Here is a 27,003-nt window from a genome sequence, read left to right on the forward strand (position 1 = left end):
TGATGACATAATTCTGGAAAGGACTTTTACAGTGCTTTGTGTTCAGTTTTTGGTGTTCAGTAATTAAGTTGCTATGATTTTTCTTAAACATAAAACACCATTTGTGAAAACCTGCACTGGTAACTCCGATGCTCCAGGGCAAATCCAGAGTTATTAAATATGTTGGCCAATGCAGACACTTTAAAACTGCTGGAGTTTTGGCAGCTGAATGCCATTGCTTGGCTTGTACAAGCAGAGGCCCAATTTGTGCTGCAAGAAATCTCCACCAACAACACTAAGTATTTCTATGTGGTAGCTTCGCTCAGTAACTCCATGGCAGCAAGAGTGGTGAGTATGCCAGAACACAAAAAATATTGATTGCTGAAAACTCACCCTTTAAAGATTTTTGGACTATCAAAGTCTGAACATGCCAACCAATTGTTCTTCTTGCTTAGCTATTGTAGCTAATGGCTGTCTCTCCTGGGAAATCACCATCCGTGTTTTATTTTTAAAAATCTCTTCATGCAGAAAATATCTGATCCAGTTTGTATAGCCCTCGCTAATGCACCCATGAAGGACTATAGGGAGCTTGCTAAAATGGTCGATAGTCTACACTCAGCCTGGTAGTGATGCGGCATTCCTCTAACTCAATAAGCCCAGGCAGCAAGGCTCCCAACATAAGGCCATCCGGTGGCCTATGAAACAGATGATGCCAGGTCTGTGTTTTTACCAAGCTCGCCTTGGTACAATTATTAGGAAGTGCCAACGCCCACCTGGACAAGCTGGCGAGCACTGTGGGGGTCATGTTTTTTGACCTCTCCAGTGCATTCAACACCATCCACCCTGCTCTGCTGGGTGAGAAGCTGACAGTGATGCAGGTGGATGCTTCCTTGGTGTCATGGATTATTGATTACCTGACTGGCAGACCACAGTACGTGCGCTTGCAACACTGTGTGTCAGACAGAGTGGTAAGCAGCACTGGTCTTCACAAGGGACTGTCCTGTCTCCCTTTGTCTTCACCATCTACACCTCAGACTTCAACTACTGCACAAAGTCTTGCCATCTTCAGAAGCTTTCTGATGACTCTGCCATAGTTGGATGCATGAGCAAGGGAGATGAGGCTGAGTACAGGGCTACGGTGGGAAAATTTGTCACATGGTGTGAGCAGAATCATCTGCAGCTTAATGTGAAAAAGACTAAGGAGCTGGTGGTGGACCTGAGGAGGGCTAAGGCACCGGTGACCCCTGTTTCCATCCAAGGGGTCAGTGTGGACATGGTGGAGGATTACAAACACCTGGGGATTTGAATTGACAATAAACTGGACTGGTCAAAGAACACTGAGGCTGTCTACAAGAAGGGTCAGAGCCATCTCTATTTCCTGAAGAGACTGATATCTGCCGGACAATGCTGAGGGTGTTCTATGAGTTTGTGGTGGCCAGTGCTATCATGTTTGCTGTTGTGTGCTGGGGCAGCAGGCTGAGGGTAGCAGACACCAACAGAATCAACAAACTCATTCGTAAGGCTAGTGATGTTGTGGGGGTGGAACTGGACTCTCTGACGGTGGTGTCTGAAAAGAGGATGCTCTCCAAGTTGCATGCCATCTTGGACAATGTCTCCCATCCACTCGATAATGTACTGGGTCGGCACAGGAGTACATTCAGCCAGAGACTCATTCCACCGAGATGCAACACAGCATCGTAGGAAGTCATTTCTGCCTGTGGCCATCAAACTTTACAACTCCTCCATCGGAGTGTCAGACACCCTGAGCCACCCTGGTCCTGGACTAATTTCCACTTGGCATTATTTACTTATTATCATTTAATTGTTTATGGTTTTATATTGCTATATTTCTACACTATTCTTGGTTGGTGCGACTGTTACAAAACCCAGTTTCCCTCAGGATCAATAAAGTCTATCTGTCTGTCTGTCCGTCTTTCAGCTTTGACAATGCCAGCACATCAAGACATCAGAGCTTGGTGAACACCATGGGTTCCAGCTGCCATCTCCTGTTCATTACGCACACCCTTTCAGGGTGATGCTTTCTGTGTGACAATGGTGCTCAAGAAAGTGTCTTGCCAGCATTGCCTATTGGTGAGAAATCAAAGACCAACAAAACCTCACTGGAGACTGCCAACAGCAGCAAGATACAGACCTACAGGACTTTGCTTCAGTGGACAACGTTACACATGAGGCTTCATCCTAGCTAACGTGGCTACATTTCTGCTCGGAGCAAATCTCCCGTGTGCCTGAGAACTATTAATCCATCTTAAGAACTGCTAGCTTGTGGATATCAAGGACTTTGGGTTGTTACCCTGATCCCCCAGTAAGTTCCCCATGCTTAGTCTGTCCAGTGCATGCACCACTGCATGCAAGTTTACTGGAATGCTGGGTGAATTCCCAGACCTCACCAAGCCAACATTCTCCACTACAGTCATAAAACATGGGGTCAAACACCACATTCCCATCACTGGTACACCAGTCCATGCCCGTGCGTATAGACTGGACCCAGAAAAGCTGGTAACCACAAAGGCTGAGTTTGCCAACTGTGGTGAACTACATGTACCTGTCTGGACATGCCCCTCTGCTGACTGCCCCTGAGACTCCTCCCACAGACCCCCGTATAAAGGCGACTGGAGGCACTGCTCCTCCTTCAGTCTCCAGGATGTTGTGTGGTGGTCTCTTGCTGCTAATCGTGGTCTCTTGCAGCTAATAAAAGCCTATTGTTTGCCTCCCATCTCCGAGAGTTATTGATGGTGTATCACCAACATGGAAAGATTGGGCATTGTACACAGTTGAATAGCCCCTGGGTTTCAACCCTCCATATCTTTAAGTCCAATGGTGGTTGCTACCCATATGGGGTTCACTGATCTCCTTATGAGGCCACCACCTCCAATTGTTACCCAGTCTCATACATTAAGACTTTTCTGCATGTTTAGCTGGAAAGTTATTTTTTTCCAAATTCAATCTAGATAGGGGCTACCATCAGGTGCCTGTGTGCTTGAAGGACATTCCCAAAGCAGCTGTGATAACCCTGTTTGACCTTTTTGCATTTCTGTGAATGCCGTTTGGACTGAAAAATGCAGCACAGACTTTCCAACAGCTGATGGACTCTCCATTAAAATACTTAGATTTTCATTTTGCTTACCTAGATGACATACTTGTCACCAGTGCATGCAAATCCTAACACATACCTCATCTCTGCACACTTTTTGAGCACATAAGCCAACACGGGTTGATAATTAACCCTGCTAAATGCAAGTTTGGGTTGTCAAGCACAGATTTTCCCAGCCATTGCATCTCTGCAGAACGTGCAAAACCCCTCCCATCAAAAGTAGCCTCCCATCATAAGTTCTGCGAACAGCTAAACTTATGCACCCCTGTAATGTGAGCTTAATGGCAATACCTCAATCACGTGGTTGCCAGTCAGTGGACATGATCAGCATATTTGTTAAGAAATGAGTTCTTTCCAATGCACTCCCCAGTGCACCTATAGCAATTGCTACTGACACTTCAGACCCCTAGTGCACGCGATGGCCAAATTATCAGACTTTTGGTCTACATGGCAGCAATGCCAACTGGCCTATATATCTGAGTTCACAACTGATACACAATATATTAAGGGAAAAAATAACACTGTGGCTGATTGACTCTCACTGCCAGCCGTTGAGGTCATACACACAGGGGTTGACTGTGCTGGCATGGCAGCCAACCAAGCTACTGACACAGAGGTCCAGGCTTATTGAGTAACAGTCATGGGCCTGCAGGTGGCTGACATTAAGTTCAGGGAAGCTGAGGTTTCTCTCCTGTGTGATGTCTCTACTGGTCACCCTCTCCTATTGTGTCCACAAACTGGAGGCTGGTTGTGTTTGACTCCATACATGGCCCCTCACATCCGGGCCGGAAGGCTTTATAGAAACTGGTTGCACTAAAGTTTGTGTGGTGCAGCCTTAGAAAGGACGTGCTTGATTGGACTGCAGTTTGTGTGGAGTGCCAGCAGATAAAAATTAACTGGCATGTCCAGGCACCCACTGGTACCTTTTGAAGTCCCTGAGCAATGTTTTGACCATGCCAAAATGGAACTTGTTGGTCCTCTTTCCCCCCTCCTGCAGTTTCACACACCTCCTTACCATGGTGGACCTTGCCAGCAGATGTGGCTTGAGCGTTCATCAGCACCTGCATTGCTCAGTTTGACACCCCATTGTCCCCAATTCATATCAGACCTCTAGGCTGTGACGGACCAGAACCTTGGCACTAGTCTACGTCACATCACGGTATATCACCCACAGTCCAATGCCTGATGCGAGCAGTTTTCCCATTCCTTAAAGACTGCTCTGAGAGCTTTCCTGACCAATAAGTGTTAACATGATCCTCTCCTCTGGGTGCTGCCGGGGTTTAGAACAGCTCAAAAAGAGGACCTGCAGTTATCTGTGGCTGAAGTTGGTATATGGAGAGCCATTACCAGTGCTAGGTGATTTCTCTCTTGATGCCACGGCTGCCTGGTTGACCTCTCACCAATATTCCACCCTGCTCAGTAAATTCAATTCCTTTTCACCTATTCCTTCCTCCCATCATGACATACAACACTCCTGGGTTCCTGTTGACCTACATTCTACCTTGTTTACTTTCATCCGCCATGATGCACACCAACATTCCCTTAAGCAATCTTATGATGGCCTGTTCCACATTTTGGAATGGGGAGAAAGGGCTCTTAACATTGGTAAGAGGGGTAAACTGGAACGTATTCCCGTAGATCACCTTAACCTGCCTCACCAAGACCTGGAGGATTCTGCTACCATGCCCCAATGTCATGACATGACCATTAGTGTAATAACTCACCTCTGAATGAGCCAAAGGCACCTGCTGTTCCTTCATGCATGGAACGTAGGACCCAAGTCGAGTGGATTGGCTGAGCTCAGGACAGGCTCACGATGCCAGTTCTGTTGAATTTGGAGGGCGGTGGGGGGGATGGGGGAGCTCTGTAGGGTAGCATAATTGGGAGAAATGTACATAGTTGACAATCACCAACACTGAGTTGGGGTTTGAGAGCCTGGTCTGAAGTGATGATATAATTACGTAAAGGACTTTTACTGCAATTTCAGTTTTTTTTGTGTTCAATAAATGAGTTGCGACAGTTTGTCTTAAACATAAAACGTCTCCCCCATTTTATTTGTGAAAACCTACAGTTGCATCTCTGACTGGAGGCCTGTGACAAGTGTGTGGTGCAAGGATCGGTGCTGGCTCCTTTGTTGTTTGCCATCTATATTAAATACCTGGTGATAATGTAGCATACTTTAGAGTATTGTGTCCATTTTTCTCACCTACCTACAGGTAAAATGTAAATAAGATTGGAAAAAGTGCAGAGAAAATTTACAAGGATGTTGCCAGAACTTGAGAACCTGAGTTATAGGGAAAGATTAAATAGATTAGAAATTTAATCCCTAGGATGTAGAGGACTGAGTGGGATAGATAGGGTAAAAATAAGCAGGATTTTTCCACAGAGGTTGGGTATGACTACAACAAGAGGTCATGGGTTAAATATTTAAGTGGAACATAATGGGGACCTTCTTCACTCAGAGGCTAGTGTAAATGTGGAATGAGCTGCCATCACAAATGGAAGATGCAGGGTCATTTTCAACATTTAAGAGAAATTTGGATAAGTAATGGATGGGAGGGGTATGGAGAGCCATTGTCCAGATGCAGGTCAATGGGTCTGGGCCCATTAACGGTTCAGCATGGACTAGATGGGTTAGGGGCCTGTTTCTGTGCTGTAGTGTTCTATGATGCTATGACTCCAATTGCTGAATAAGATTATTGAATGTTGATGTCTATCCAATGTTTTATCCTGTATTTTTTCCTAATGCAGGAGTACAAACTATACTCTTTTGATAAGTTTAAGGAGCAGATCACGAAAGCATGCCATGGAAAACTCAAACAAAAACAATTAATGATAGAAAAATACAGCAGGTCATGTAATATCTCAGGAAGCAGAAACAGTTAATGTTTCAGGACAAGGATTCATTGCTTATAAGGGTTTGCATCATTTTCATATTTTGTTCCAGGTGTCCAGCATCTGCAGTTCTTTTTTAATGTTCTTTTATTATGAAAATACTCACTTCTTCAGCTTAGAGTAAACAGTTTAGCGAACTCGGTAAAGTTTGCCAACCCATCGACAACAGGGTTTTGTGTATCTAATTGTTAAACTTCATATTATTTGATAAAGCATCCCCCGTAAGTTAAACTGAGAAGATAGTTTAACCTCTGTTGGTACTTCATCAAAATTAAACTTCATCTGCCATTTCCCTGCCCACATTTACAACTGATCTGTATCCTGCTGCATCATCTAACACCCTCCCTCACTATCCTCTGCAGATCACCTACATTAATTAGACCACCTACATTTTCATTCTTATCATTATATATGATACAAGCATTGACTTTTGCAGAACACCATGGATCATACCTCCAGACAAAGACCTACCCTCCGATCACTACTCAACCCTCTATGACCAAACTAATTTTGTATCCAAATAACCAACTCACTATGAATTCCATGTAACCCAACTTTCGAGAGCAGCCTACCATGAGTGATCATGTCAAATGTTTTACTAATTTCCATATAGACAACTGTCCTACCCTATTTGTTGATCTTTGTTGCTTCTTCATAAAACTCATGGTGAGAAAGGACACTCCCCCCCCCCAAAAGCACTGCCTATACTAAATATGTCTATGATTTTCCAAAAAGGATTGAATCCTGCCCTAACAAAGCTTTCCATTAATTTCCATACAACTGATGTAAGGCTCACCAGCCTATAATTCCTGGATTATCTGTGCTGCACTTCTTAAACTTCATTCTTCTGAAAGATCAACTATTCCATTGCCTCCATCAATCTTGTCTGCCCACTGAGTTCTTCAAGATTTTTGAATTTATTTAGGACATTGCCATGTCCTCTGGCTTCACACATAAATACCCTCTTATGTCCTTGAGAAGTTGCCGCTCCTTTTCGTGCCTTGGGGCACATCAGGCAGCAATTTTGCTGTTTCTGTTACATTGACTGTCTTTTACGAGGCCGAGTTGTTAGCCCCACGCTCAGCCCAGCACGAATGGAAAGTACGCAAGGAGCTGGCTGGATTCGAACTCAGGACTATTCGCCTTGAAGGTGGGTGACACGAGACCACCAGGCGGCTTGAGAAGAAATACCGTTTTTTTTAGCTGCCTTTTGCTCTTAATGCCCTGGGATTTGCCTTAATCTTACTTGCCAAAGATAATTCATATTTTCTTGTCCAATTTCAGATTACTAAACCTTTAACTTACTTCCTTTTATTCTTTTTTTGACTAAATAAATAATATATTTGATTATCTCAGACCTTGCAGTTCTTATTTTCCTTGCAGAAGTCTGCTGGTCCTAAACTCTAACCAGTATGGCCTTTCTAAAGGCTGATTTATACTTGTGCGTATGGGCTACGCTGTAGCCCTGATTTTCACTTCTGTGTAGGCTACGGCATGCGTTGGTGTGTGCTAAAATGCTAGTTGGTGGTGGGGTTTCTATGCCACTGTATTGAGTTTGTTTGTGAGAGACATGGACGAGGAAATGCATTTCAAACATTTTTGCATGTCGGCAGGTAGACTTGACAATTTGGTTCATCTACTTCACATCAGTGTACAGACATGGCAGAGAAGAAACAACCGGAAATGCATCGGAGGAAATGCGATGCTACCAAGCGGACCAATCACAATTGTTGCAGTCTGCGTTGCCATGATGTGTGAGTTACTTTTTTGGGGAGGTGCACATCACCCTACAGTGTAGGGTACGCAGTACCTACAGCATTTATGCAACACACAAGTATAAATCAGCCTTAAGACTCCTGCATGCCAGATGTGAATTTACACCCATATAGCAGCCCCAATTAACCTTGCTCAGTTCCTGTCTGATGCAGTTGTAACTAGCTTTCTCTCCGATCAGCATTTTAATCTGGGGACCAGTTTTACACATATCCATGACCATTTAAAAACATGGAATTATAATTATCATGTTGAATGGAAGCTTTTCTATTTTTTGTTATGAATTATCATTTATGATTGTGCAATTATCCACATTCAAACCAAAAATCATGATATTTTGCTAAATATTGGGTTCAGTTTGCATGAATTTTCTTGCTCATCAGTGTGAGACTATATGTATTCAATTGCAAATCAATTGAAATTGGAAAAGAAGGGAACAACAGAAATGTCTCAGTGAAGAGCAGTAACATTCAAACTGAAAACAAAGAGTCTAATCACCACCATCACTCTTCTGATCTAAATCACAATCAAAATGGATGCTTGAAATGCCTTGTAGCAGGTGTAAAAATTGTGAGAGTCACTTGTTCTCAAGTGGCTTCCAAAATTTGCAGTCAGATTTTCATGGCCAATATCTGATGACTGGACAAGCAGGCTTCCGAAATCTAGTTGGGATTATGTTTTTATACAGCACTGATTGTCGGGAATGCTTGTTTGAGGTTATAGGAGATGTAGGAAGAATTCAATAAATACAAGGAAAAAGAAACACCTTGTAGGACAATTTAGATGGATCAGGCAAATGAGATGGGTAAAGAGAGTAATATTTATTAAACTATGCAAGAGACTGAATCTGATGATATTTAATCTATGCAACACACACAAAATGCTGGGGGAACGCAGCAGGCCAGGCAGAATCTTTAGGAAGAAGTACAGTCGACGTTTCGGGTCTCGGCCCGAAATGTCGACTGTACTTCTTGCTATAGATGCTGCCTGGCCTGCTGCATTCCCCAAATATTTGGTGTATGTTGCTTGAATTTCCAGCATCTGCAGATTTCCTCATGTTTGCGATATTGAATTTATGTTATCTTGTATAATTATATTTCCTATATTATAAATATCTTTAATATTATCTAGTATAAATAGTTAGTCATAGAGCCATATACTGTGCACAGAATTAGGCCTTTCAGCCCATCTTGTCCATGCTGACCTGATCTTCTGACTAGTCCAAGCTTCCTACACCAAACTTGTTAAAAGTTACAAATGAACCTGCATCTACTACTTCCACTAATAGCATGCACCATGCTCGCACACCCTCTGTGAAGAAGCTGTCTTTCGATTCCCCTCGAATATTTCACCTTTCACCTTAAACCTATTACATCTAGTATTAGTCTTATCCAATTTCAGATGAAAGAGCCTGCATACCCCTCATAATATTGCATACTTCTATAAAAACTCCTTGTGTGATCAACTTTCCACATTGCAGTAGGGCACTACAGACTAATATTTGTGCAACTTCAAAATCATGGGTTGAGTACAAAAAGGAAACAGGACTTATTTTTTTTAACTGAAAATCTACAGTAGTGTTGATAATATGAAAGCCTGAACTAAAATAAGATGATGGACTCCTTTAATCCAAGCCAAGCTCATGCTCTCTAAAGATAGAACCAAAATAAGCACGGTGCTCCAGCCTTCGGATTCTCAAACTGTTTATTGAACAGCTTCTAATGAATGTGGGACTACTTTTAAAAGCTGTTCTTCATGATCTTAGCATCTAAAACTCTGGCAAGTCTTCATTTGAATCGTTGTCATTAGTTTTAGTGCAAACATATCCTGAAATTAACATATTGAACCTCCTTAAATGTGGAGCCAATTGCTTTTTGAGAACTAGCACAGGTACTATTTGATTTACCTATCTTGAAGTAATTTTCTTTATGAATTATCAATTTAATTCTGCAAAGCTGTGCTCATGTTTACTGTTTTTCATTTCTCCTTTTGTGAAACATTTCCTCAACTCTCCAACTGCAGACCCCAACCTCAATTCCCTCCACTATATATTTGTGAATATTGCCTAATCTTTTGAATTAAATCCAATATTCATTTTGAAGCCTTGGCAGGCATCTAGAGTAGTTCCTTTGTAGTATTTAAACAAACCAAAAGTACTAAGTTCAAGATACTGAACCCCGTAAAGAATCAATAAATTGAACATTGCCATAAAATTTGAATGGAAACTTTGGCCCACCTAATCATAACTTTGGCAGGATTCCAACTTGATACCAATCAGAATTTAACGGCTATGCTCTGCCCGTACATTGAGGTCTCAGATATGAGAAAACAAAATGCACATTTTTTCTTGTTCACATTTATTCAGAAATCTAAAATCAATCTTCAACTAAGAATATCATTCTATATCATTGTATAAATCTAGAATTGTGTCTTTCTACAATGTTTGGATTGTATAGATATCATGAAGTAGCAAAAGACATTAAATTGGTGTGCTGTTATAATAGAGGACATTACAAGAATAGTGAGCTCCAGTCAAAAGCACTGTTGTCAAAAATGCATTGTAAGATTATCTTATTGCATATTTCCACATAAGAAAAAACAGTAATGCCTTGCCAACATAAGAACAGTTTGCCTCCCACAAACCATATTTAGATGGACACCTGTTGCCACACTGGAGTAAATTCAGGACCTGTGGCCCCAAATACTTGCACTACAGAGATGACTTTATTGGCCATTAAGCTGTGGACAGCAAAGAAGAAAGTACAATGTTGCATTCATATTCATAGAATTGATGTTTTGAGGTAAATGTGTAGCTTATAGGAAAATATTATTGAAGTTCTCACATTTGTTTTTCTTACAGATGTTTTGTTTCGTTGAAAATGTATGGGTTTCCATCTGGTACTTCCACAGCCTTCGGGAAACCAATGACAAGATTCTAATTACAACTTCAATGGGTATGTATTATCTAAAATTTTAATGTACCAAACCTGACTGCAAAGCTGATTATTTAATCAAGGAGAAAGATAATTAAATTATTATCTTTGCTGCTAATCTTTTTCTGATGTTTAGTTCTGTCTAATCTGGTATGTGTGCAATCAAAGTAACAAATTTATCTGCAGATAACAGAAATTTGAACAGTACAATTCAGGAACAGGCTCTTTGGCCCATGATGAATTGATTAAATAAGCAAAATGGTAGCTTTTATCCAAGAAATGCTCCAAGACTTGTTAAATTATACTTTTGAATATTGAAATTTAAAAAAATAGTAAGTGGTCTCAAGGGACTAAAAGTATTTGATTGCGATATTAATTGATTTAAGAAAACAGACCATATAGGTCACTTGTATATAAACAATATATCTTGCACTACAAACATTATTTTATTAAATTACAAAGACTTGAAGATGAATGAATTTCAGGGATTATTGTTTGCAGGTAATAATGTATGAAAACCTGAAGGTCACTGGTTTGAGCCTCAGCTGAGGCAGCATGTTTGTGTCCTTGAGCAAGGCAGTTAACAATACATTGCTCTGCGACAACACCAGTGACAAACTGCATGGGTCCTAGTGCCCTTCCCTTGGACAAGATCGGTGGCGTGGAGAGGGGAAGGCCTGCAGCTTGGGCAACTGCAGGCCTCCCATACAACCCTGCCCAGGTCTGCACCCTGGAAACTGCAGGCGCAGATCCATGGTCTCTCCAGACCGACGGATGCCACCACCACAATAATGTATGGTTTGGAATAAATATGGATTCTACTTTCAGCAGCAGTGTTACTTACATAATGTTCACAAAATCACTGATGAAGTGGGCTGAAAGTGCGAGGTGCATAAGCTTTGCTCTGACCTGGATATCACCGAGTGTTTCATATGTGTGACAAGGTTCTGCTGGATTGCCTCACACAATCACCACATTTTCCACAAAATTGTACCCCACGCCTGCAGGGTTAAGTCCTGAAACACCCATGCTTTCCTTTGTACTCAAGAACAGAACATGGGAAAATTATCGTCAAAGGCAATACTGAAATGATGGTGATTAATAAGGGAGAAAATTTCTATCAATCAGACATTATCCTGCCCATTCTGTCACTATCATACAAACCACATAATTTTCTAAAGAAGTATAAATTAATACTCAAAATTTGTTGGTGCATTTATCAAGTGGATGATAAATAGTACTGTCATCATAGAATATTTTGAATTTTCTGTAACCTATCTTGAATTATTTTTCTTTATGGATTATCAATTAGTAGATGTATGATTTTGGGTTATTCAGAAACACAATTGACAAATGGTTTATTACTGGCACATATTTACTGAGACTTTGTTTAGTATGCCATGCAGACAGAACATTCCAAAACATAAATAGAGCAAGGTAGTAGAGATGGAAAAGCAATAACAAAATCCAGAAAATAGCGTTACAATTACTGCTAGAGAGAAAACACAGTGCAGGGAGACAAATAAGGAGCAAGGACCACAACAAGCTGGATCAAGAGACAAAGAGTTCATTTTTATCATACTATGACTAACAGGCCACCTCCCTTCAATATACACAAAAGCTTAGACCATAACTCCATAAGACATAAGAGCAGAATTAGGCCATTTGGCCCATCAAGTCTGCTCCACCATTCAATCATGGCTGATTTTTCTTCCCCTGCTCAACGCCATTCCCCATGCTTCTCCCCGTAACCTTTGATGTCCTGTTTAATCAAGAACCTATCAATCTCTGCCTTAAATACACCCAATGCCCTCTTGTCCTAAATTGCCCCCACCATGGGAAACATCCCTTCCACATCTGCTCTGTCTAGGCCTTTCAACATTCAAAAAGCTTCAATGAGATCTCCCCTCATCCTTCCAAATTCTAGCAAGTACAGACCCAGGTTAATCAAGCGTTCCTTGTATGATAATCCTTTCATTCCCAGAATCATCCTTGTAAAACACCTCTGAACCCACTCCAATGCCAGCACATGTTTTTTTAGATAAGGAGCACAAAACTGTTCACAATACTCATGATGAGGCCTCACCAGTGCCTTATAAAGCCTCAGCATCACATCCCTACTCTTGTACAAAAAACCTCTTGAAATGAATGCTAACATTGTTTTTGTGTTTCTCACCAGTGACTCAACCTGCAAGTTAAACTTCAGGGGGTTTTGTAAAAGGTCTCCCAAATCCCTTTGCATCTCATGATTTTTGGATTTTCTACCCATTTAGAGTATAGTCTGCACATTTATTTCTCCTACCAGAGTGTATGACCATGCATTTTCCAACATAGTATTTAATTTGCCACTTTCTTGCCCATTCTCCTAATCTGTCCAAGTACTTCTGCTGCCTACCTGTTTCCTCAGCACTACCTGCTCCTCCACCAACCTTCATATCATCTACAAGCTTGGGAACAAAGCCATCTATTTCATCATTTAAACTATTGATACACAGCATAATAAGAAGCAGTCCCAACACCGACCACTGCAGAGTGCCTCTAGTCACTGGCAGCCAACCAGACAAGGATTCTTTTATTCCCACTCACTTCATCCTACCATGCTCTAACCATGGCAGTGACTTCCCTGTAATACTTGGTAAGCTGCTTCATGTGTGGCACCTTGTCAAAGGCCTTCTGAAAGTCAAATTTAGAACACCCACTGCATCCCCTTTATCTATACTACTTGTAATCTCGTCAATGAAATCCAACAGGTTTGTCAGGCAAGATGTTCCACTAAGGAAACCATGCAGACTTTGTCCTACCTTGTCTTGTGTCACCAAATATTTTATAACCTCACCCTTAGTAATTGACTCCAACATCTTCCAAACCACTGAGGTCAGGCTAGTTGGTGTATAGTATCATTTCTGTTGCCTTCTTCCTTTCTTAAGAGAGGAGTGACATTTGTAATTTTCCAATCCCCAGCACCATGCCAGAGTCCAATGATTTTTGAAAGATCATTGCTAATGCCTCCACAATCTCTAACCCTACTGCTTTCAGAAACCTAGGGTACTGTTCATCTGGTCCAGTGACTTATGTACCCTTAGGTCTTTCAGATTTTTACGCAACTTCCCTCTTGTAATTGTAACTTCACCCATTTCTCTTCCTTCACACACTACAACATCAGGCACACTGGTAGTGTCCTGCACAGTGAAAACTGATGCAAGATATTCATTTAATTCAACTGCCATCTCTTTGTCCCCTGTAATTATTTCTCCAGCCTCATTTTCTAGCAGTACTAAATCCACACTCATCTCTCTTTTATTTTTCACATACTTGAAAAAGCTTTAACTATCCACTTTGATATTGTTTGCTAACTTGCTCTCATATTTCATCATTTTCCTTCTAATCATCTTTTAGTTGCTCTCTGTGGGTTTCTAAAAGCTAATTTTTGCTTTGTTGTATGCTCTCTCTTTTGTTTTTGCATAAGCGTTGATTTTCCTTGATAGCCACAGTTATACTATTTTGCTATTTGGTATTTCTTCATATTTGGAAAACATCTGTCCTGCACTTTCCTCATTTTCCCCAGAAATGCACACCACTGCTGCTCTGCTGACATCCCTGACAACAGCTCCTTCCAATTTACTTTGGCCAACTCCTCTCTCATACCACTGTAATTTCCTTTACTCCACTGAAATACTGCTTCATCAGACTTTACATTCTCCCTTTCAAGTTAGACTCATCATATTTTGATCACTGATTCCTAAGAGGTCTTTTACCCTAAGCTCCCTAATCACTTCCAGTTCATTACTTAACATCCACTCCAGTATAGGTGATCCCCTAATAGGCTCAACGCCAAACTGCTCTAAAAAATCCAACTCATAGGCTTTCAACAAACTCACTCTCTTAAGATCCATTGCCAACCTGATTTTCCCAATTAACCTGCATGTTAAAATCTCCCATGACTATCATAACATTGTCACACCTTTTATATTTTCTGTTTTAATCTGTGGTCCACATCCCAAATAGGTTGTTCATGTCACCTGTCTTCACTTCCACATAAATTTGTACAAAGTTCAACTCTGCCTGGGGTGCATGGGGTGTCATGGACGGGTAGCACCTCCGATGGAGCAGGCACATTGTGCTGCCTTGGTAGTAGCTTGTCCACTATTGGTCCTCACACAGCACTCAGCTCTCACCTGTGGCTCCAGCAGCTACTTGCTAGCAACAGTGTCACACCAGGCAAACTGCAGACTGAACAGGCTAAACACCAGGCAGATTGAGCAGACTAAACCAAGAGAGAGTAACCGATGGTCACTAAAACCTTGGTGTGTTTGGGCTTGCCTACCCAAGCTAGCAAAGACTTGACCTGGTGGACTACATGGAGGTAACCACTACTTTGGCTCAATGGGCAGGAAGGCAGACTCAGCAACGGTGTGGAGTGTTTATAGGGTGAGGGGCACTAAGGATGTCATGGTGATCCATCGCATCTGACTACATCTGCAGCCATCCTGACACTGTCTTGCCACTGGATATAGATGATCTCAGACAAGTGAGTGAGGTCAACACTACCTAGCCCCTCCTCACTTTAAAGTAAGTCTTAACGCAAGTCATTCTTGTCATCCATCCTTCCCATCTCAAGCTAACCCAAATCCTATGGCGATAGGCTGGGACGAAATGGCAGCCATAGCCATAGTTCTACACATTGGAGGCTCAGGCCATAGGGTCATTACCTACTGACTTGGAGCAGTAGTGGATTTTGGCAGCCAGCAAAGTGATTGAGCATCCCTTTACAGAAATGCACTGCATACCTTCATGGTATGTCGAACAGCCTAGATAAAGTACCCTAATCATTCTTTCCTTGGCCAGTTTACCATAGCCACGACCTTATCACAGTGGTTGAAATACATCCAAGGGAAAATTAAGGACTATTCCTCACACTCTTGGTACATATAATTTGCGCACATTGTTGAACTGAATCAATGCTGACAGATCTCAGAGGAGAAATGCCGTTATATATCAAGAGCTTGCCCGATGTATCATCAATATCACAGCCCTGCATGAGATCCCATTTACTTGAGAGAGTACACTTTGTGAATGGGTTGTGGGGTACACTTTCTTTTGGAGTGGAAGAGGAAATCAAGACAGATGTGAGGCTGGTGTTGGATTTGCAGTGGTGACAGAGATCGCTGGTATGTTTTCTGAACCTCCAAAAACATAAAGCAGTCTTTTGTTTACACTCTTTGGAAGACTGCTTAAGCTCCACCCCTTGGGATAAGCAGAATGTGGAAACTGCTTGGTCAGTCCTTTGGGAGCTGATCTACAACACTGCTACAGAGATTCTGGGGCCTTTTACCAGAAAGCACAATGACTGGTATGATGAAAACTGTGTCAGCATGAAACAAGTGCTGCATGATAAACATTGACTCCAGAAAGCTTTTCTCAGTGACCCCAAATCCATCTCAAAGAAGGATGCTTCAATAACACGCGAAGGATCAACAACACAAACAGCACCAAATGCAGGATTCCTTGATAACGTTGCTGATGAGATCCTGGCTTATGCAAATAGGTATGATTTAAGGAACTTCTACACCACACTAAAGGAAATCTGTAGCCCCACATCATCAGTGTCATCCCCTCTCCTTAGCATTGATGGGATGGGAACACACTGATTATGGACAAAAAGAAAACCTTCTTAGGTGGGCTGAGCACTTTAACAGCATTCTGAATCATCCTTTGACTAGAAATGATGAAGCATTTGATCCAAAAACATAAAGCAGCCCCAAGCACCTGTCGCTGAATCACTGGATGTTCCCACAGTCTTAGCCAAGACACAGGAAGTGATACAGCAAAAAAAAGTGCCCGGATCAGATGCAATACCAGCTGAGGCCTACAAGGAAGGAGGTGCAGTTCTAACAGGAAAGTTCCTTCAGCTATTCCAACTCATGAGGAAGCAAGAGAAGATTCCACAGGAATTGAAAAAACCTCCATCATCCACCTGTTTAAGCAAAAGGGAAACTAACAGTCTTATTACAACTATTGGGGAATATCCTTGCCATCTATCACAGGCAAGGTCTTTGATTGGCCTCTTCTCAACCATCTCACATGATAGCTTGAGTAGGACTCCTACCAGAGAGCCATTGTGGATTTTGGAAAGAGCGTGGACTATCAACATGGTGTTTGCTGCAAGGCAGCCACAAGAAAAACGTCAAGAGCAAAATGCAGACCTATTCTTTTGCTATGTTGGTCTGACTAAGGTCTTCTACACTGTTAGCAGAGTGGGTCTGTGGAAGATCATGGTGAAGTGTGGTTGGCCAAGGAAGTTAATCTCCATGTTATTGCAATTGCCTAATGGTATGCAAGCTAGAGTTCAGGAGAATGTTGAGAAATCCAAGCCCTTCCCTTTCTGAAATGGGATCAAGCAGAGCTGTGTCATGGCGCCAGTACTCTTCAGTCTGGTGTTTTCCACCATGTTGACTGATGCCTTCAAAGTCAGCAATACAGATATCAGCATCAGATTCTGCTGTGATGGGAAGTTGCTCAATCTCAGGAGGCTCCAAACAAAAACTAAGGCTCTGACAGTCATTAACAGTGACTTATTTTTGCTGATGAATTGTGCCCTCAATGCTGGTTCAAAAGTTGATATGCAGCATGGTGTCGACTAGTTTTCTGATGTGTGGACTAAAATTGGGCTTAACATCAATGACAAGAAGACTAAAGTAGTGCATCAGCAAGTTCCAGGGAAATCGTACGCTGAGCCAAACTTCACAATCAATGGTCAAAAATTCAATTCAGTGAACAGGTTTACCTATCTTGACGGTACACTGGCAGAACATCATCATCAACAATTAAGTAGAAACCAAGATCACCAAAGCAAGTGTAGCCTTCAGCAGACTTCATCCCAGCATCTGGAACATAAGAGACATAAACCTACAGATGAAGCTGAAGGTGTTTAGGATCATAGTATCTCCCACTCTGTTTTATACCTGTGAAGCATGGACAGTGTACCAACGGCATGTCAAGAAAAGGAACCATTTCCACACAGTCTGCCTTGTTCCTCAACATTTGGTGGCAAGATAGAACCTTTGACTCTGAGGCACTTACTAAAGTGGGTCTGCTCAGGATCTATACCGTCTGATACAGTCCCAGTTACATTGGACAGGCCACATAGCTCATATGCCAGACCATTTGCTGCCTAAGCGACTGTTTTATGGCAAACTACAAAAGGAGGCCAAAGGAAATGCTATAAGCTTCACTAAAGGCCTCTGGCATCAGCCCAGACACATGGGAACGTATTCCCCAAGATCAGGTTAAGTGATGCTCCTCCCTCCATAAAGGTGTAGTGACACATGAGGCAGAAAGGACAATTGCAGCAGAGTGACGTAGGTTGACCAGGGAGGTCAGAACCAGCAAACCCCAACGAAATGAAGCCCGTCCTTTGTCCACACTGCCGAAGTAGCTTTCGAGCATAGGTTGGCCTCTCCAGCCATCTGTGTACCCACAGATTGGTCCAGCTCTTACAAATTGTGGATGACTTGAGTGGTTGTCATGTACAAACAAATGAAGTATGCTTGCCTACCACTCACAGCAATTTCTGGAAAGTGTCAAATATGATCATAAAAGGGTATGCACCGAAGCAAATGGATTTGTGATAGATCAAGTCAATCTTTTCTTCTGCAATTGCAGTACTAGATGGGTAGAGCATGATGTGTGTGGTTTCTGAAAAAGGAGGATACAACTCAGAGGTATTTGCAAAAGGAAATCTGAAGTCAACTAAAGCCATTTTGATAAGTAGAGGGCATATCATCCATTTCCCATAATCCTCCATTTTTCCTACATCCATGTGACTAAGAGTCTTAAATGTCTCTGTTGTATCAGACTCTACCACCACCCCCAGCAGTGTGATTCAGGCACCAACCACTCTGTGTAAAATACCTATCTCACCTAAACTTTCCTCCACTAACCTTAAATACATGTTTTCTGGTATTGGCCATTGCCGCCTTGGGAAAAAGGCAAGGGCTGGCCATTTTATCTATGCCTCTCCTACTTTATACATCTCTATCAAGTGCCTCCCATCCTCCTTCTCTCCAAAGAGAAGTTCACTAACCTTTCCTCAAAAGTTATATTCTTTAAACATAATCCAAGTCATTTGTAAAAATCACAAGGAATAGAGCTCCCAAAACAGATTTCTGAAGTCACTACTGAGTCTTCTACATTCTATGAAATGAAGACTGTTCTTCTCTAACTTCTTCTTAGCACTCAAGCCCTCAAATTGTGGCAACATCCTGATAAACCTTCTCTACACTTCTTTTCACTTTACACATGTCTTTCCTCCAACAAAGCAACTAACACTCACATAATGTTCCAAACATGATCTCACAATTCCTATACTTAGTGTTCTGACTGATGAAAGCCAACTGGCCAAGTGCCTGGCTCCTGTTCAACACCCTGTCTACCTGCAGAAGACTAAGGTGTGAGCACCATTTGGTGGGTTTGGTAAGTCTACAATTTGGTGAAAAGGTACTGACATTTTAAGATTATATCCCTGAATCCCCTTGTTGCAATACTGTTGTGGATTGTTCTGCATCAATGAAGATTCAAACTTAAATCTGAAGCTTATAAAGCATGAGATACATGTTATTGTTTTCCAGAACATTGTTCACTAATTTGACTTGCAGACTAAGATTAGGGCTCAGCAAGACGTATATTCCTCTGGTCTCATAAAATGTGCTTTGATAAATTATACCAAGTACTCTATTAACATAGAGTACAGTGCACCAATGAATGATGCAGCTCAATGCACTGAAATCTATACTAACACTTTTTAATATAATGTTCCATTTATTGTTTAAATACACTCTGAAAACATGCCTGTTTGGAGTTGAATGGCCTTTATTATCCCCGGCAATGAAAGACAAAATCTCAGTTAACCTTCTCCAGTGTACCTGCATAATTCAGGTATTGGAGATGGAGTGGAATGTTTGCAACCAAACATTATTTCAACTTCAATAATTACTCCCGAAACTGGTTTTCCTAATTAACCGATACATTATGTGTGCATTAACCTATATTAATACCTTTGAGCTCACATCAGAATTAGATACAGATTTATTATCACTGACATATATCGTGAAATTTGCTGTTATACATGTGGAGTATAACAGGAAAGTAGCTTATTAATGTGTGTTAACCTTCAGTGAAGAAATCTGTATCCATGGTACCTGCTGCTACCTGTTCAAGGAGAAGAATAAATTACTCTCTCCTCAAGAACAGTATTTTAATGGAGTTACACACTTGCATTTATCTGCCAGTGTTACCTGGTTAATAAATAAGCAAAGGTGTTTAGGTGGCAGTGACCTTCACCACAGCAGGTAAAACAATCTGTAGACAGGTCCAGAATTTTATCTAGAGGTACAGTATTGATATATACATGTCACTGTTACCTTAGGAAGTTTTAGCCTCCAAATGTTTTATTCCTTGAATAATTGGTATTAGGAATTATTTCTCCTAGTAGAATCTATCAGCCTCTCCTCTACCAAGTTGCACTTGTCTTTAACCTCCCTCCTATTGTGACTGGACATGCTGAAACCACAGTGAGACCTGTAATATAGAACATAAGGCAATCAGCACTGAAAGGTAACCTGCATCTCAGCATTCCTCCAGACAACAACTTTAAACTACATACTTCTACTTTGTGGAATGAAATGTGCTTCAAATGACTTCACAAGAAACTGATGAATCTTTTAAAATAATGCAGTTGCAGAGAATGTTCTCTACTGTAGAAAGCTCACACTGGGTGTTAATTACATTTCTGTGGCTAATTTTCACATGGATGCAGCAATATAGTGCTTCACAGTACAAATCTTACACGCTCTGTATGTTGACTTACACACAGAGGAAAAGACCAATTAAATACTGCGTAATGTTCATTGAGGGTTATGAGTTCACAATCAAATTTTGGGATTGAGTTTACACTCAAAACCAACAACATAGCAGTTAAAATTGTTTGCTATATTATTTGGCCACTGACACCACATAGCTCTGAATTAAGTAATTTTAATATGTAACATGTTAACTCACTGATTATTTCCAGCTAAATTCCTAGTTCAAATAAAATAATTCTATTTTAAATTTTGACAAAATTTTAGTCATTTTCAGTTAATATTTTTACTTTGGTAAAAGGAATGTATATCTATAATGACAAAGAACTATGATCAAAATCTATTTGCCTTTGGGAGAAGACTGTGGCACAATTTTCCCATCAGTTCTCATGTCATAAATCTAAGTGGAAATTTGAAGGAGCAGTCCTTTCATAACAAAATCCATGTACTTGCTTAAGATTCATTTTCTATTATCTGAAATGCTACTTTAGCAAAATGTATGGTGTGTCATCTTGTTCCAATGTATTCATTGTATTTCCTTATATTGAAATAAATAATAGACTTTTGAACTAATAGCAAAATTCAATGAAAACACAATTAGGTTGTATTGCTTTTTTTATAAAAGTAGTGAAGTTTGCACTTTGATGAAAATTGATTTGTAAGGCAAAGGGAAATTACAAGAAGTGCTATATATTTTAAAGGAAAAGTTGAAGCTTAAGTAGATTTAATGTCTTTTTCTTATTTCTGTTGAAACTGTTATGTAGTGAAATAATGGGAGAGTAGCATTCCAAGCTGTTATGTTTTTCCATTTAGGAAAATAGAGTTTGAAATAATGGAAAAGCTTCAATCCACGCATCTGGACCTTACAAATCATACTGAGGTGGTAGAACCTAATATTGAGCAGATTCAATTTACATCATAATGCATATATCTAACTTGCATTTCCCGGTGTAGCTAAAGATTAACCTTAAGAAGTTAAAATTGATATGTCTCAAAAAGTACTATGTGTGAGATGTTCCTAACTTCCTGAATGATCATGGAACCCTACTTGTCTCAGCTTCTAGTAACATATTATCCATGGTTATGGTTTATGCATTCTAAAAAAACCTTACAAGTAACTGTAACAAAATACCATGCTGTCTATTTCCTTGATTTTTTTTCCTCATCAAGATGCATATTCCTCTATTTTCTCTGATTGTATTAAATGGGATGGCTGTTATATGTTAGGAAATGTTTCCAAAAGTTCCTGCCATTTAACAAACAGAGTATTTATTAAGTGGAGAGAGGTTGGGTAGAGTTGATGCTTATATGGATGGGTGTATTTTTATAACATGCATATACAGTTGGTGAATAGGGTTTTAGTATGAAAGGGTTTGAGTTCGGGAGTAAGGATGTCTTAGTAAAGTTGTATAGCACCTTACTGAGATCACTCCTAGAATATCAGGCACAGTTTTGACGTCCTTATCTATGAAAGGGTTTACTTATTTTTGAAGGATTGGTAGGTTTGCCAAGGGGTTTTCCCACCATCATCCTGGTTGTAGTGTACATTCTACCCAAGGCAAATGTCAGGCTGGCACTGGGAGCTGAGCACCATGATCAACAGGCACAAGAAAGCACAGGCAAATACCTTCCTCACCATCGCTGGGGATTTCAACCAGGCCAACTTGAAGAAGTCTCTGATCAGCTGGTACTGACATGTCACCTGTGGAACCAGCGAAGCCAACACACTTAATCACCATCACGCAATCATTAAGGACACCCACCATGCCATTCCATGCAAGTTAGATCACCTGACTGTACATCTACTCTTAGCATATAGGCAGAGACTGACAACACCAATGGTAAGGATAACAAAAACATTGTCAAAGGAGGCTGAGGAGTGTTTACAGGATTGTTTTGAATTGGTGGACTGGATCATATTCAGGGATTCATCTCTGGATCTGAATTAAGATGCCACAGTCGATACCGAATTCATCAAGACCTCTAGAGATGAGTGTGCATCTTTGAGAATATATCAAACATACCAAAACCAGAAATCATGGATGAACCAGAAGATTCACAGTCTGCTTACAGCTACATTTATGCTGTTCAAGATCAGTGAAACAGAATCCCACAAGATATTCAGGTACAACCTATGGAAGGCCAACATAAGTTATGGAAAGAGAGCTGTGGCAGAGAGATGTTTGGTTTAAGAAACGCAAGATGTGGACAAAATTAGCAAGCAATGAGAATGGCCACAGGTTCAGAATCATTGAATACAGGGTGATAATAATAATACATTTTTTTAAAAATCAGAAACAGCTGGCCGCATTGGAAAGATAGATACATTCAATTCCACAACAAACAACTGGATGATGTACACTGAACAAATTAAGTAGTATTTTGAAGCAAATTAAATAGATAGCTGATGAGAAATGAATTCCAGTGTTGCAATGGATGGAAAAACATACAGATGGCTTAGAAGTTTAACTTCTCCAACCAAACCAGCTGAAATGAGCTTTGCTGTAATCGGGAGCATAATGCGGGTACATTAGGGCCAAAGCCATTGTTGATTGTAGAATGCCTTAGTGTGGTTTTTCCAGTGACGTCATCATCGAGAATGGCAGCTTAAGTCACTAGCTCCTCCGGAAAAATGCGTATTAAGCCCCATTAACCAGTCAAATATAATATTTTTCAAAAAATATTTGAACTGAAAAGAGGGGCAAGAATGGGGAGAAGAAATGGAAATAAAAAAAGCGACACTGCAGAGCCTGCGTCCTAGAGGAGTGCAGCGAGTGGCTCTTTGACCCGACCATGTGCGAGCAAGGCAGCCGCTGGGCCTCATTCAGTTGAAGCGGCGAATGTCTTCGAAACCCTGAAAGAAATAATGGAGGTCCAGAAAGATATAAAGCAGCAGCTCCGTGATATTAAGGCCAAGCTCACCAGCATTAATCAAAAAGTAGCAGGGGCAGAGACTCGCATTGAGAAGGTGGAAGATCGCATTCAAGAAGTGGAACGGATACTGAGCAAGACAATAAAAATAATACATCACCAAGAAGGTAAACTGCTTGACCTGGAGGGAAGATCATGGTGGAAAAATATCAGAATCTACAATGTTCCCGAAGGAGCGGAGGGCCAGTCTATGATGGAGTTTGTCAGAAAGTTACTGCGGGACATGCTGGATCTTCCCCGGTTATGGAGCTGGAAATCGAGAGAACGCACCATGTGTAAGTCCCGAAACCTACCCAGGATAGAAAGCCACGCTCAATTATAATTAAATTCCTTCAGTACAGCACCAAGGCGGAGATTCTACCAAGGGCCTGGTGTAAGAAGAGAGTGTTTTTAGAGGATAAATTAATATATTTTGACCAAGATTACCCCCCCCCGCGATCCTCCAGAAACGCAAAGAATACTCCAAAGTAAAGCGAGTATTAAAGCAAAATAAGATTAGATTTCAAACTCCGTACACTGCTAAACTTCAAGTGTTTTATGACAATGGGACGCAATTGTACCAGACAGTGGAAGAGGCGACTACAGACATGAAGGCCAGAGGGTTGCCCGTCAGCATGACCAAAATAAAGAAAGCCTGGCTGAGGAATTGTCCCGCTCGGTTTGGGAAATAGTGCAAGAAATGAGAAGGCAGGAGACAGGAGGAGGCCGAGAGAAACATATCAGGAAGAGACCGGGAGTTTCTCAAAGTCAGTCCTCACCCCATTCAGAAGAGCCATAAGGTTTGGCTAACATTAAAAATGTTGAGAAGCTAAACAGAAGCAAAAGTACACGGTGACATACCTATCTCGAGAAATACTTACTATAATGTGGATTTTATATTACTTAGTTGTTATTCTTTATTTCCTCACTTACTCCTTTTTCGCCACCAAAATGTGAATATATACATATATATGTGTGCATATACGTGTATGTGTGTAATGTGTGTGTGTGTGTGTGCATGTGTATGTATATATATATATATGTGTGTGTGTGTATATGTATGCATATATATATGTATATATAGGAGGAGTACACAGGGAAATATTTTCTGTGTAATGGATTTTTTCACTGACTTTTATGAATACTGCAATGGGGGCCCTCAACTCACAAATATGAGGGGTTATCCCCCACAGCTAGACAGTTCCTCTTGCTCAATGCAGGGTCATCTACTAGAGACCTCCGCCTTGGAATCACATGTTCGTTGCCATTTTTGTTATTATCTGAGTTTCTTGGTTCTTATTTGTTCAGGGAGTAGATCGATTAAGTTTTATTCTAATTTCAATGATACATTAACAGATAAATACAGCTGGCTAAGGACAGGGTAAAATTCATTTCTTTTAGTGTAAATTGGCTATTAAATCCAATCAAACGTAAGAGAATTTTATCCAAAATGAAAAAAAGAACAAGCCCATGTAGTATATTTACAGGAAACTCATTTAAGTTATAATAAGCATAAAAAACTAAAGAGAATGGGCTTCACTAATCTGTTTTTCTCCTCATATAAATCAGGGCATAGGAGAGGAGTTGCTATTCTTATCTCAAATAAGCTAAATTTTAAAAAAATATTCAAAATGGGAGATAAAGAAGGCAGATATATTCTGGTAAGGGGGAATATAGATGGCAATTCAGTTACTCTATTGAGTATATACGCACCCCCGGGAAGGATATTGGTTTCTTTCAGAAAATTAGGGATATTATGGTAACGGAAACAGAAGTTCTCCTGGTATGTGGGGGAGACTTAAATTTACAATTATAACCAAACTTAGACTCTTCCAATAGAAAAGCCTATGAAACAGAATCTTTACATAAGAAGGTTAATACACTTTTTGAGGATGTTAGTTTAATTGATATATGGAGATACCTTTTTTCCTGACAGAAGGGGTTACACTCATTATTCTGCTCCACATTCTGTATATACAAGAATAGTCTATTTCATAACATTTGGAAAAGACAAAGACAAAATAAACACCTGTGGAATTGGGACAATAGATGTAAGTGACCATGCACCTATATATTTATCTCTTGATTTTGACCTACGACCAAAGAATACTATTTGTAAACTGAATTCAAGTCTACTCAATGATCCATACTTTAAGGAACAAATGAAAAAAGAAATTGGTCTCTACTTAGAATTTAATGATAATGGAGAGGTTTCACCTCCCATTTTATGGGATACTCTGAAGGCGATCTTAAGAGGGAAAATGATAGCGATATCTTCATATAAGAAAAAAAATAAGGAATAAAACATTAGATGAATTACAAAATAGGCTGAAGGAACTAGAGAAAAAACACAAATTGAATTTGGCACAGGATACATTAGGGGAAATTAAAAGAATTAGGAATGAAATAAATAATTTGGCTACGCAAGAAATCAGGAAAAACTTAATGTTTCTGAAACAGAGACATTATGAAAGTGGATCGAAATCTATGAAAATTCTGGTGTGGAAACTGAAAAAAAAAGATAGCAGAAAATACAATTCATAGAATTAGGGACCCAAGAACAAAAATGATAAAAAAAAATAAGCTAAGTGAAATTCAAGAAGCTTTTGAAGTGTTTTACAAAATGCTATATTCCAAAGTTCCAGGGGAAGCATAACCCAAATTGACACCTTCTTGAATTCTCTAGAGTTATCCACTTTAAGCGAAGAACAAAATAGAAGGATGACTGCTGACATAACTGAAGTTGAATTAAAAGCTGCAATTAGTAGGCTTAAATTAAGCAAGTCACCAGGATCAGATGGGTATACGGCAGAGTGGTACAAAGAATTTAAAGATGAGTTAATTCCTGTTTTACTCCTCACACTGAACTGGGCTCTAAAAAAGGCACAAATGCCACCCAGTTGGAAGTGATAATCTCAGCTAACCAAAAGAAGGCAAGGATAAAATGGAATGTGGGTCATTTAGACCAATATCCGTTCTTAATGTAGATTACAGGTTATTTACCTCCATCATGGCCAAACGATTAGTGGAGTTTCTACCCATACTGATATGTAATTATCAGACAGGTTTTATACGACAATGCCAGACTCAAGACAATATACGATGGACACTTCACATTATGGATGATATACAAAAAAAATAAAATCGAAGCAATAGTGATAAGTGTGGACGCTGAAAAAGCATTTGATTTAGTTAATTGGAATTTTCTTTACAGAGTTTTACATAGATTTGGTTTCCAAGACACAATTATTAAAACTATACAGACATTATATGATAATCCTACTGCCAGAATTAAAATCAATGGATATTTATCAAATAGTCTTACCCTAGAAAGGGGCACAAGACAGGGTTGTGCATGGTCACCACTATTCTTCGTGTTATATCTGGAACCATTAGCTCAATACATCAAACAAAATGAAGATATCAGGGACAGAGGGACAGAGCATAAATTGGCTTATTATGCAGATGACATTTTGATCTATCTAGGGCAACCAACATACTCTTTACCTAAATTGATGCAATCCTTTGAACAATATGGTCAGTT

The 27,003-nt window shown here is 40.3% G+C and overlaps 2 long non-coding RNA genes across 2 annotated transcripts in view; one reads left to right on the plus strand and one right to left on the minus strand.

Moving 5' to 3' along the window:
- Positions 1-27,003, minus strand: part of LOC132394288 (uncharacterized) — a 632,507-nt gene that overhangs the window by 105,033 nt on the left and 500,471 nt on the right. The gene's annotated exons all lie outside the window — the stretch shown is intronic.
- LOC132393725 (uncharacterized) overlaps positions 1-27,003 on the plus strand; it is a 52,602-nt gene that overhangs the window by 24,207 nt on the left and 1,392 nt on the right. Inside the window, exon 2 of the long non-coding RNA XR_009512056.1 lies at positions 10,620-10,713. This is a non-coding gene — a long non-coding RNA (uncharacterized LOC132393725). The remainder of the gene's footprint in view (positions 1-10,619; positions 10,714-27,003) is intronic.

This window comes from Hypanus sabinus, chromosome 5, assembly GCF_030144855.1.
Source record: "Hypanus sabinus isolate sHypSab1 chromosome 5, sHypSab1.hap1, whole genome shotgun sequence".
NCBI classification, from domain to species: domain Eukaryota; kingdom Metazoa; phylum Chordata; class Chondrichthyes; order Myliobatiformes; family Dasyatidae; genus Hypanus; species Hypanus sabinus.